Raw genomic sequence first — 11,047 nt, 5'->3', positions numbered from 1 at the left:
ACAAGCCCCGTGCATACGACCTGTAGAGGTGAATACTGGGGAACGTCTAGTACTCAACAAGCCCCGTGCATACGACCTGTAGAGGTGAATACTGGGGAACGTCTAGTACTCAACAAGCCACGTGCATACGACCTGGAGAGGCGAATAGAGAGGAACGTCTAGTACTCAACAAGCCGGGTGCATACGACCTGGAGAGGTGAATAGAGGGAACGTCTAGTACTCAACAGGCCACGTGCATACGACCTGGCCTTGACAAATGACTATGGTGTCGGCATACAGACCATCTGCACCTGACTGGGGTGTCTGCATAAAGACCATCTGTACCTGACTGGGGTGTCTGCATAAAGACCATCTGTACCTGACTGGGGTGTCTGCATAAAGACCATCTGTACCTGACTGGGGTGTCTGCATAAAGACCATCTGTACCTGACTGGGGTGTCTGCATACAGACCATATGGAACTAAAAAATGTGCAAGAACAAGACAGCTATATATGTCGCACCTCCCTCTCCCTCTCACTCTCTTCCTCTCTCTCTCCCTCTCTCTGTCTCTCCTCCCTGTCTCTCCCCCTCTCCCTCTGTCTCTCCCCCTGTCTCTCCCTCTCCCTGTCTCTCCTTCTCTCTCCCCCTCTCCCTGTCTCTCCTTCTCTCTCCCCCTCTCCCTGTCTCTCCTTCTCTCTCCCCCTCTCCCTGTCTCTCCCCCCCTCTCCCTCCCTCCCCCTCTCCCTCCCTCTCTCTCTCTCTCTCCCCCTCTCTCCTGAACATGCATTTCCAGTCTGCTTCAGTCAAGACATTGATGTGTCTGTGTTGTCAGATCTCATCCATCTCACGAGGCCCTCTGATCCTTCATCTCATCCGATAGCTAAATGTTCATCACCTACACTCTTCGAAGAAAAGGTCATATCTTGAACTTAAAAGGTTTCTTCAGCTGTCCCCAGAGCAGAACCCTGTCTCTCCTTTATGGGTCCCCATAAAGGAACCCTTTTTGGTTCAAGGTAGAACCCTTTGGGGTCTATTTTAAAACCCTTTCCACAGAGGGTTTTACATGAAATCCAAAAAGTTCTACCTGGAACCAAAAAGGGTTCTACCTGGAACCAAAGAAAAAGGGTTCTACCTGGAACCAAAAAAGGGTTCTACCTGGAACCAAAAAGGGTTCTACCTGGAACCAAAAAGGTTTATCCGATGGGGACAGCTGAGCGAGTGCCTTATTTGAGGTTGCATTAAAAAAAGCAGAGGATGAAGCCATCTAGGTATAAAGTCACCACCAGTACAACAGATAAACTGAGCCTGAGAAGATCCCTGAGAAGATCCCTGAGACGATCCCTGAGACGATCCCTGAGACGATCCCTGAGAAGATCCCTGAGAAGATCCCTGAGAAGATCCCTGAGAAGATCCCTGAGAAGATCCCTGAGACGATCCCTGAGACGATCCCTGAGAAGATCCCTGAGAAGATCTCTGAGAAGGGACAGTTCCTCCTGTAGATACATGTCTGGATCATCATTACCCAAATCTTCTTCAGCAACAACTGGCACCATTCATTTAGAGCTGTTCCTAACCATAACATGTGACAGCAAGCACCATTCATTTAGAGCTGTTCCTAATCATAACAGCAAGCACCATTCATTTAGAGCTGTTCCTAATCATAACATCAAGCACCATTCATTTAGAGCTGTTCCTAATCATAACAGCAAGCACCATTCATTTAGAGCTGTTCCTAATCATAACAGCAAGCACCATTCATTTAGAGCTGTTCCTATTCATAACAGCAAGCACCATTCATTTAGAGCTGTTCCTATTCATAACATCAAGCACCATTCATTTAGAGCTGTTCCTAATCATAACAGCAAGCACCATTCATTTAGAGCAGTTCCTAACCATAACAGCAAGCACTATTCATTTAGAGCTGTTCCTAATCATAACAGCAAGCACCATTCATTTAGAGCTGTTCCTATTCATAACAGCAAGCACCATTCATTTAAAGCTGTTCCTAATCATAACATTTATTTAACGATGCAAGTCAGTTAAGAACACATTCTTATTTTCAATGACGGCCTAGGAACAGTGGGTTAACTGGTCTAGGAACAGTGGGTTAACTGGCCTAGGAACAGTGGGTTAACTGGTCTAGGAACAGTGGGTTAACTGGTCTAGGAACAGTGGGTTAACTGGTCTAGGAACAGTGGGTTAACTGGTCTAGGAACAGTGGGTTAACTGGTCTAGGAACAGTGGGTTAACTGCCTGTTCAGGGGCAGAACAACCGATTTTGACCTTGTCAGCTCTGGGATTCAAACTTGCAACCTTTCGGTTACTAGTCCAACACTCTAACAACTAGGCTACCTGCTGGTTACTAGTCCAACACTCTAGCAACTAGGCTACCTGCTGGTTACTGGCCCAACGCTCTAACCACTAGGCTACCTGCTGGTTACTGGCCCAACGCTCTAACCACTAGGCTACCTGCTGGTTACTGGCCCAACGCTCTAACCACTAGGCTACCTGCTGGTTACTGGCCCAACTCTCTACCACTAGGCTACCTGCTGGTTACTGGCCCAACTCTCTACCACTAGGCTACCTGCTGGTTACTGACCCAACGCTCTAACCACTAGACTACCTGCTGGTTACTGGCCCAACTCTCTACCACTAGGCTACCTGCTGGTTACTGACCCAACGCTCTAACCACTAGACTACCTGCTGGTTACTGGCCCAACTCTCTACCACTAGGCTACCTGCTGGTTACTGGCCCAACGCTCTAACCGCTAGGCTACCTGCTGGTTACTGGCCCAACGCTCTAAACACTAGGCTACCTGCTGGTTACTGACCCAACGCTCTAACCACTAGACTACCTGCTGGTTACTGGCCCAACTCTCTACCACTAGGCTACCTGCTGGTTACTGGCCCAACTCTCTACCACTAGGCTACCTGCTGGTTACTGACCCAACGCTCTAACCACTAGGCTACCCTGCAGGCTCAGGTCTAGTAGACAGATCAGATATATTAGACAGAGCTGTTAGACACTTAAAAACAAGTACCCAGATCTAGGACCAGATTTCACCTCAAACACAGTGTTAAAACCAAGTACAACTGATCCAAAATATGCGTTTCTGAGGCTAAACCCCTTCCACGCACCACCAATCCCGTCACTGCCCATCTAGTCATCTAGAGGCAGGGCATAGCTAATCAACAAAGAGGATGGGATGGGCTGAAAACATGACTGGAAAACATCAAAGAGAATACCAACTGCAACCCCTCTAGATATCGAATAATCAATATCCTTTGCGTCACGCGAATGACTAATTAATGACCCCATAATGGGCTGTAAATGCAACGTGTGTGAAGGACTCCATGCATCGCTTCAGGTAAGGAGAACGTGCAGCAGCAGCCTGACCTGGTTCCTATTGGTCAGCTCTTGTCACGTAGAAATCCTTTTGTTTTTAGCTTTGTTGAGTGATAAACAATGCTTTCCCCTGTCTAACAGCGAGGGACGGAGCAAACACAAGGCGACTGTGTCAAACTAATGTTGAGATGTCAGAACACCGACAATAAACAACAACAACGTTAAATTGAGGACACAAGTGCGGGTAGAGATAAAGATGATTCTCCCGACGTCTACGAGAACCGCGGCGATGATGCGCGAAGAATGTCAAATCATACGCAAAACTGCCATGGAACGGCCACGTGATAAACCGGATCACTTCTCGAGCCGAGAGTGTTTCTGTACACCGGCGGTCGGTGGAATTCTGAGAAAACTAAACCAGCCAACTATTGAGTTCGCAAAGATGCATAGTAACTCATTCATCCAGCACGAATAGCCCCAGGCACCGCTTCGCTGAAAAGGGTCCGTTATTCTGACCGGGCTTCGGTTTTAATGAATGACCGGTAACAGCACACGAGTTCTAATAAATATTTCGGTGCAAAAAAAACCATTATATTTTAATATTGGGTCCAAAAATATAATATATTGATCATATTGAAGGCTATAGGTTATCATGTGTTCAAACAAAGGACATTTAACTTCCAGCAACCCACATGTAGGAGGTCGCCTGATTCACCATCCTCTGCCTTTCTAACCCGACTGAATAAGACATAAATATACAAGAACCAAAAACATGATCACATGGGATAATGTTGAAATGTAACATACCATGAAGTCCTCTTGAAGTCGGCAAGCTTTCAACACGAGTCGGCGTTAAACAAGTGTTCTAGCGATCCGCGGATATAATTCCAATATCGGTTTCGACAACAACTGATATTCAATAGTCCTTCTGATTTCATGTTCATCTTTTGACAGTCCATGCCATGGCTAGAACTTCAGTGACCTTCTTTCGAATATGTGCGTCTTTTGTGTTGTGACAGCGCGTGCTGTGTCTTCTCTTCCGGGCTGGATCGGAGTGAACGACCTTTCCGAATCATAGAGGGGCTCTCTCTTCTCTCGCAGTGATTTTCCAAGTTGTTGCCTCGCTAGACTGGAGAGGTGGGAGGGGGGTTCCTGGGGAAGGGCACCAGGAGAGGAGGGGGTGAGGGGAAACAGAAATGAACAGCTGCTTGCTTGCTTCTCGCATCAGGATTCCGTTGAAATATATTTAATTTCTTAAAACAATTTGATCAGTATAGATTATTAACAGCAATTCATTTTGTAGACTAACATTCAACATGAGCTTTATGAAGGCTTGAGGGTTGGAGAACTCCATGCTTTTTACATTTGTGATGACTATACAGATGCAGGATCTTAATTTGATCACCCTGACACAGGAGGAACGTTCCTGCATGCAGGGAATTTAAAACCTGCAGTGTATATGATGTTTTTAAAAGGCTTCTGAAGTTGGTAGCAGGGAGACAGGCAGGAGCCTGCTGTGTAGAGACAGGGGTACCACGGATGGAGAGTTCGTAGCAGTAGCCTGCTGTGTAGAGACAGGGGTACCACGGATGGAGAGTTCGTAGCAGTAGCCTGCTGTGTAGAGACAGGGGTACCACGGATGGAGCGTTGGTAGCATTAGCCTGCTGTGTAGAGACAGAGGTACCACGGATGGAGCGTTGGTAGCAGTAGCCTGCTGTGTAGAGACAGAGGTACCACGGATGGAGAGTTGGTAGCAGTAGCCTGCTGTGTAGAGACAGGGGTACCACAGATGGAGTGTTGGTAGCAGTAGCCTGCTGTGTAGAGACAGGGGTACCACGGATGGAGCGTTGGTAGCAGTAGCCTGCTGTGTAGAGACAGGGGTACCACGGATGGAGCGTTGGTAGCAGTAGCCTGCTGTGTAGAGACAGGGGTACCACGGATGGAGAGTTGGTAGCAGTAGCCTGCTGTGTAGAGACAGGGGTACCACGGATGGAGCGTTGGTAGCAGTAGCCTGCTGTGTAGAGACAGGGGTACCACGGATGGAGAGTTGGTAGCAGTAGCCTGCTGTGTAGAGACAGGGGTACCACGGATGGAGCGTTGGTAGCAGTAGCCTGCTGTGTAGAGACAGGGGTACCACGGATGGAGCGTTGGTAGCAGTAGACTGCTGTGTAGAGACAGGGGTACCACGGATGGAGAGTTGGTAGCAGGTAGCAGGAGCCTGCTGTGTAGAGACAGGGGTACCACGGATGGAGCGTTGGTAGCATTAGCCTGCTGTGTAGAGACAGGGGTACCACGGATGGAGCGTTGGTAGCATTAGCCTGCTGTGTAGAGACAGGGGTACCACGGATGGAGAGTTGGTAGCAGTAGCCTGCTGTGTAGAGACAGGGGTACCACGGATGGAGCGTTGGTAGCAGGTAGCAGTAGCCTGCTGTGTAGAGACAGGGGTACCACGGATGGAGAGTTGGTAGCAGTAGCCTGCTGTGTAGAGACAGGGGTACCACGGATGGAGAGTTGGTAGCAGTAGCCTGCTGTGTAGAGACAGGGGTACCACGGATGGAGCGTTGGTAGCAGTAGCCTGCTGTGTAGAGACAGGGGTACCACGGATGGAGAGTTGGTAGCAGTAGCCTGCTGTGTAGAGACAGGGCACCACGGATGGAGCGTTGGTAGCAGTAGCCTGCTGTGTAGAGACAGGGGCACCACGGATGGAGAGTTGGTAGCAGTAGCCTGCTGTGTAGAGACAGGGGTACCACGGATGGAGCGTTGGTAGCAGTAGCCTGCTGTGTAGAGACAGGGTACCACGGATGGAGCGTTGGTAGCAGTAGACTGCTGTGTAGAGACAGGGTACCACGGATGGAGAGTTGGTAGCAGGTAGCAGGAGCCTGCTGTGTAGAGACAGGGGTACCACGGATGGAGCGTTGGTAGCATTAGCCTGCTGTGTAGAGACAGGGGTACCACGGATGGAGCGTTGGTAGCATTAGCCTGCTGTGTAGAGACAGGGGTACCACGGATGGAGAGTTGGTAGCAGTAGCCTGCTGTGTAGAGACAGGGGTACCACGGATGGAGCGTTGGTAGCAGGTAGCAGTAGCCTGCTGTGTAGAGACAGGGGTACCACGGATGGAGAGTTGGTAGCAGTAGCCTGCTGTGTAGAGACAGGGGTACCACGGATGGAGAGTTGGTAGCAGTAGCCTGCTGTGTAGAGGACAGAGGTACCACGGATGGAGCGTTGGTAGCAGTAGCCTGCTGTGTAGAGACAGGGGTACCACGGATGGAGAGTTGGTAGCAGTAGCCTGCTGTGTAGAGGACAGAGGTACCACGGATGGAGCATTGGTAGCAGTAGCCTGCTGTGTAGAGACAGGGGTACCACAGATGGAGTGTTGGTAGCAGGTAGCAGTAGCCTGCTGTGTAGAGACAGGGGTACCACGGATGGAGAGTTGGTAGCAGTAGCCTGCTGTGTAGAGACAGGGGTACCACGGATGGAGAGTTGGTAGCAGGTAGCAGTAGCCTGCTGTGTAGAGACAGGGGTACCACGGATGGAGAGTTGGTAGCAGTTAGCAGTAGCCTGCTGTGTAGAGACAGGGGTACCACGGATGGAGAGTTGGTAGCAGGTAGCAGTAGCCTGCTGTGTAGAGACAGGGGTACCACGGATGGAGAGTTGGTAGCAGGTAGCAGTAGCCTGCTGTGTAGAGACAGGGGTACCACGGATGGAGTGTTGGTAGCAGGTAGCAGTAGCTTGCTGTGTAGAGACAGGGGTACCACGGATGGAGTGTTGGTAGCAGGTAGCAGTAGCCTGCTGTGTAGAGACAGGGGTACCACGGATGGAGAGTTGGTAGCAGTAGCCTGCTGTGTAGAGACAGGGGTACCACGGATGGAGCGTTGGTAGCAGTAGCCTTCTGTGTAGAGACAGGGGTACCACGGATGGAGAGTTGGTAGCAGTAGCCTGCTATGTGTTGGTAGCAGGTAGCAGTAGCCTGCTGTGTGTTGGTAGCAGGTAGCAGTAGCCTGCTGTGTAGAGACAGGGGTACCACGGATGGAGCATTGGTAGCAGGAGCCTGCTGTGTAGAGACAGGGGTACCACGGATGGAGCGTTGGTAGCAGTAGCCTGCTGTGTAGAGACAGGGGTACCACAGATGGAGAGTTGGTAGCAGGTAGCAGTAGCCTGCTGTGTAGAGACAGGGGTACCACAGATGGAGCGTTGGTAACATTAGCCTGCTGTGTAGAGACAGGGGTACCACGGATGGAGTGTTGGTAGCAGGTAGCAGTAGCCTGCTGTGTAGAGACAGGGGTACCACGGATGGAGAGTTGGTAGCAGTAGCCTGCTGTGTAGAGACAGGGGTACCACGGATGGAGCGTTGGTAGCAGGTAGCAGTAGCCTGCTGTGTAGAGACAGGGGTACCACGGATGGAGAGTTGGTAGCAGTAGCCTGCTGTGTAGAGACAGGGGTACCACGGATGGAGCGTTGGTAGCAGTAGCCTGCTGTGTAGAGACAGGGGTACCACGGATGGAGAGTTGGTAGCAGTAGCCTGCTGTGTAGAGACAGGGGTACCACGGATGGAGCGTTGGTAGCAGTAGCCTGCTGTGTAGAGACAGGGGTACCACGGATGGAGAGTTGGTAGCAGTAGCCTGCTGTGTAGAGACAGGGGTACCACGGATGGAGCGTTGGTAGCAGGTAGCAGTAGCCTGCTGTGTAGAGACAGGGGTACCACGGATGGAGCGTTGGTAGCAGTAGCCTGCTGTGTAGAGACAGGGGTACCACGGATGGAGAGTTGGTGGTAGCAGGTAGCAGTAGCCTGCTGTGTAGAGACAGGGGTACCACGGATGGAGAGTTGGTAGCAGGTAGCAGGAGCCTGGGTGCCAATCTGTCTGTGCTCTCATGTCAACTCTTTATGGAATTATCATGTCATGCCAATGACAGCAATGGATGCCTCCCCAGAGGTGATAGAGCCCAAACTGATCTGGGACCAAGGCTACCGCACCAGAGTGGATAGAGACCAAACTGATCTGGGACCAAGGCAACCTGACCAGAGGTGATAGAGCCCAAACTGATCTGGGACCAAGGCTACCTCACCAGAGTGGATAGAGCCCAAACTAATCTGGGACCAAGGCTACCTCACCAGAGTGGATAGAGCCCAAACTGATCTGGGACCAAGGCTACCTCACCAGAGTGGATAGAGCCCAAACTGATCTGGGACCAAGGCTACCTCATCAGAGTCTTATATTGAGAATCCTAATATAAGGCCTACGAATACCAGTGTCCTGTATTGTCCTTATGTCATGTAGTGTCTCTCTGAGTGTCCTGTGTTGTCCTTATATCATGTAGTATGTCTCTCTGAGTGTCCTGTGTTGTCCTTATGTCATGTAGTGTCTCTCTAAGTGTCCTGTGTTGTCCTTATGTCATGTAGTGTCTCTCTAAGTGTCCTGTGTTGTCCTTATGTCATGTAGTGTCTCTCTAAGTGTCCTGTGTTGTCCTTATGTCATGTAGTGTCTCTCTAAGTGTCCTGTGTTGTCCTTATGTCATGTAGTGTCTCTCTGAGTGTCCCGTATTGTCTTTATGTCATGTAGTGTCTCTTTAAGTGTCCTGTGTTGTCCTTATGTCATGTAGTGTCTCTCTAAGTGTCCTGTATTGTCCTTATGTCATGTAGTGTCTCTCTAAGTGTCCTGTGTTGTCCTTATGTCATGTAGTGTCTCTTTAAGTGTCCTGTGTTGTCCTTATGTCATGTAGTGTCTCTCTAAGTGTCCTGTGTTGTCCTTATGTCATGTAGTGTCTCTCTAAGTGTCCTGTGTTGTCCTTATGTCATGTAGTGTCTCTCTAAGTGTCCTGTGTTGTCCTTATGTCATGTAGTGTCTCTCTAAGTGTCCTGTGTTGTCCTTATGTCATGTAGTGTCTCTCTGAGTGTCCCGTATTGTCTTTATGTCATGTAGTGTCTCTTTAAGTGTCCTGTGTTGTCCTTATGTCATGTAGTGTCTCTCTAAGTGTCCTGTGTTGTCCTTATGTCATGTAGTGTCTCTCTAAGTGTCCTGTGTTGTCCTTATGTCATGTAGTGTCTCTTTAAGTGTCCTGTGTTGTCCTTATGTCATGTAGTGTCTCTCTGAGTGTCCCGTATTGTCTTTATGTCATGTAGTGTCTCTCTAAGTGTCCTGTGTTGTCCTTATGTCATGTAGTGTCTCTCTAAGTGTCCTGTATTGTCCTTATGTCATGTAGTATGTTTCTAAGTGAAGGTTTTTTAATGCTATTTTCTATGATTTTTTTAAAATGATGTAAATTCTGTGACCTGTGAGCAAATAAAGACAAAGTCAGTCAACACGTCTGTCTGCGTGGAGCTGAGCAGAAAGTCCATCAACACGTCTGTCTGCGTGGAGCTGAGCGCTGAGCAGTTAGTCAGTCAACATGTCCGTCTGCTAGAGAGGAACCAGGCTATGTGGGGTGGCCAGTCCTCTTCTGGCTGTGCCGGGTGGAGATTATAACAGAACATGGCCAAGATGTTCAAATGTTCATAAATGACCAGCATGGTCGAATAATAGTAAGGCAGAACAGTTGAAACTGGAGCAGCAGCATGGCCAGGTGGACTGGGGACAGCAAGGAGTCATCATGTCAGGTAGTCCTGGGGCATGGTCCTAGGGCTCAGGTCCTCCGAGAGAGAGAAAGAAAGAGAGAAGGAGAGAATTAGAGAACGCACACTTAGATTCACACAGGACACCGAATAGGACAGGAGAAGTACTCCAGATATAACAAACTGACCCCAGCCCCCCCAACACATAAACTACTGCAGCATAAATACTGGAGGCTGAGACAGGAGGGGTCAGGAGACACTGTGGCCCCATCCGAGGACACCCCCGGACAGGGCCAAACAGGAAGGATATAACCCCACCCACTTTGCCAAAGCACAGCCCCCACACCACTAGAGGGATATCTTCAACCACCAACTTACCATCCTGAGACAAGGCTGAGTATAGCCCACAAAGATCTCCGCCACGGCACAACCCAAGGGGGGGACGCCAACCCAGACAGGATGACCACAACAGTGAATCAACCCACTCAGGTGACGCACCCCCTCCAGGGACGGCATGAGAGAGCCCCAGTAAGCCAGTGACTCAGCCCCTGTAATAGGGTTAGAGGCAGAGAATCCCAGTGGGAAGAGGGGAACCGGCCAGGCAGAGACAGCAAGGGTGGTTCGTTGCTCCAGAGCCTTTCCGTTCACCTTCCCACTCCTGGGCCAGACTACACTCAATCATATGACCCACTGAAGAGATGAGTCTTCAGTAAAGACTTAAAGGTTAAGACCGAGTTTGCGTCTCTGACATGGGTAGACAGACCGTTCCATAAAAATGGAGCTCTATAGGAGAAAGCCCTGCCTCCAGCTGTTTGCTTAGAAATTCTAGGGACATGTCTGTCTGCGTGGAGCTGAGCAGAAAGTACAGTGCCTTGCGAAAGTATTCGGCCCCCTTGAACTTTGCGACCTTTTGCCACATTTCAGGCTTGAAACATAAAGATATAAAACTGTATTTTTTTGTGAAGAATCAACAACAAGTGGGACACAATCATGAGGTGGAATGACATTTATTGGATATTTCAAACTTTTTTAACAAATCAAAAACTGAAAAATTGGGCGTGCAAAATTATTCAGCCCCCTTAAATTAATACTTTGTAGCGCCACCTTTTACAGCTGTAAATCGCTTGGGGTATGTCTGTATCAGTTTTGCACAAAAAAGTTCAAGGGGGCCGA

At 49.5% G+C, this 11,047-nt stretch overlaps 1 long non-coding RNA gene across 1 annotated transcript; it reads right to left on the bottom strand.

Annotated features, from left to right (window-relative positions):
• Window positions 1-2,451: 2,451 nt before the first annotated feature.
• LOC127924976 (uncharacterized) lies at window positions 2,452-2,694 on the bottom strand. The gene is made up of 3 exons (XR_008119442.1): window positions 2,642-2,694; window positions 2,565-2,603; window positions 2,452-2,488 (listed from the first exon to the last, which is right to left on the bottom strand). It is a non-coding gene; the product is annotated as an uncharacterized LOC127924976 (long non-coding RNA).
• Between the last annotated feature and the right edge of the window lie 8,353 nt (window positions 2,695-11,047).

The sequence above is a fragment of the Oncorhynchus keta genome, unplaced genomic scaffold (genome assembly GCF_023373465.1).
Source record: "Oncorhynchus keta strain PuntledgeMale-10-30-2019 unplaced genomic scaffold, Oket_V2 Un_contig_4849_pilon_pilon, whole genome shotgun sequence".
Taxonomy (NCBI): Eukaryota; Metazoa; Chordata; class Actinopteri; order Salmoniformes; family Salmonidae; genus Oncorhynchus; species Oncorhynchus keta.
This window is presented reverse-complemented; position numbering and strand designations above follow the sequence as displayed.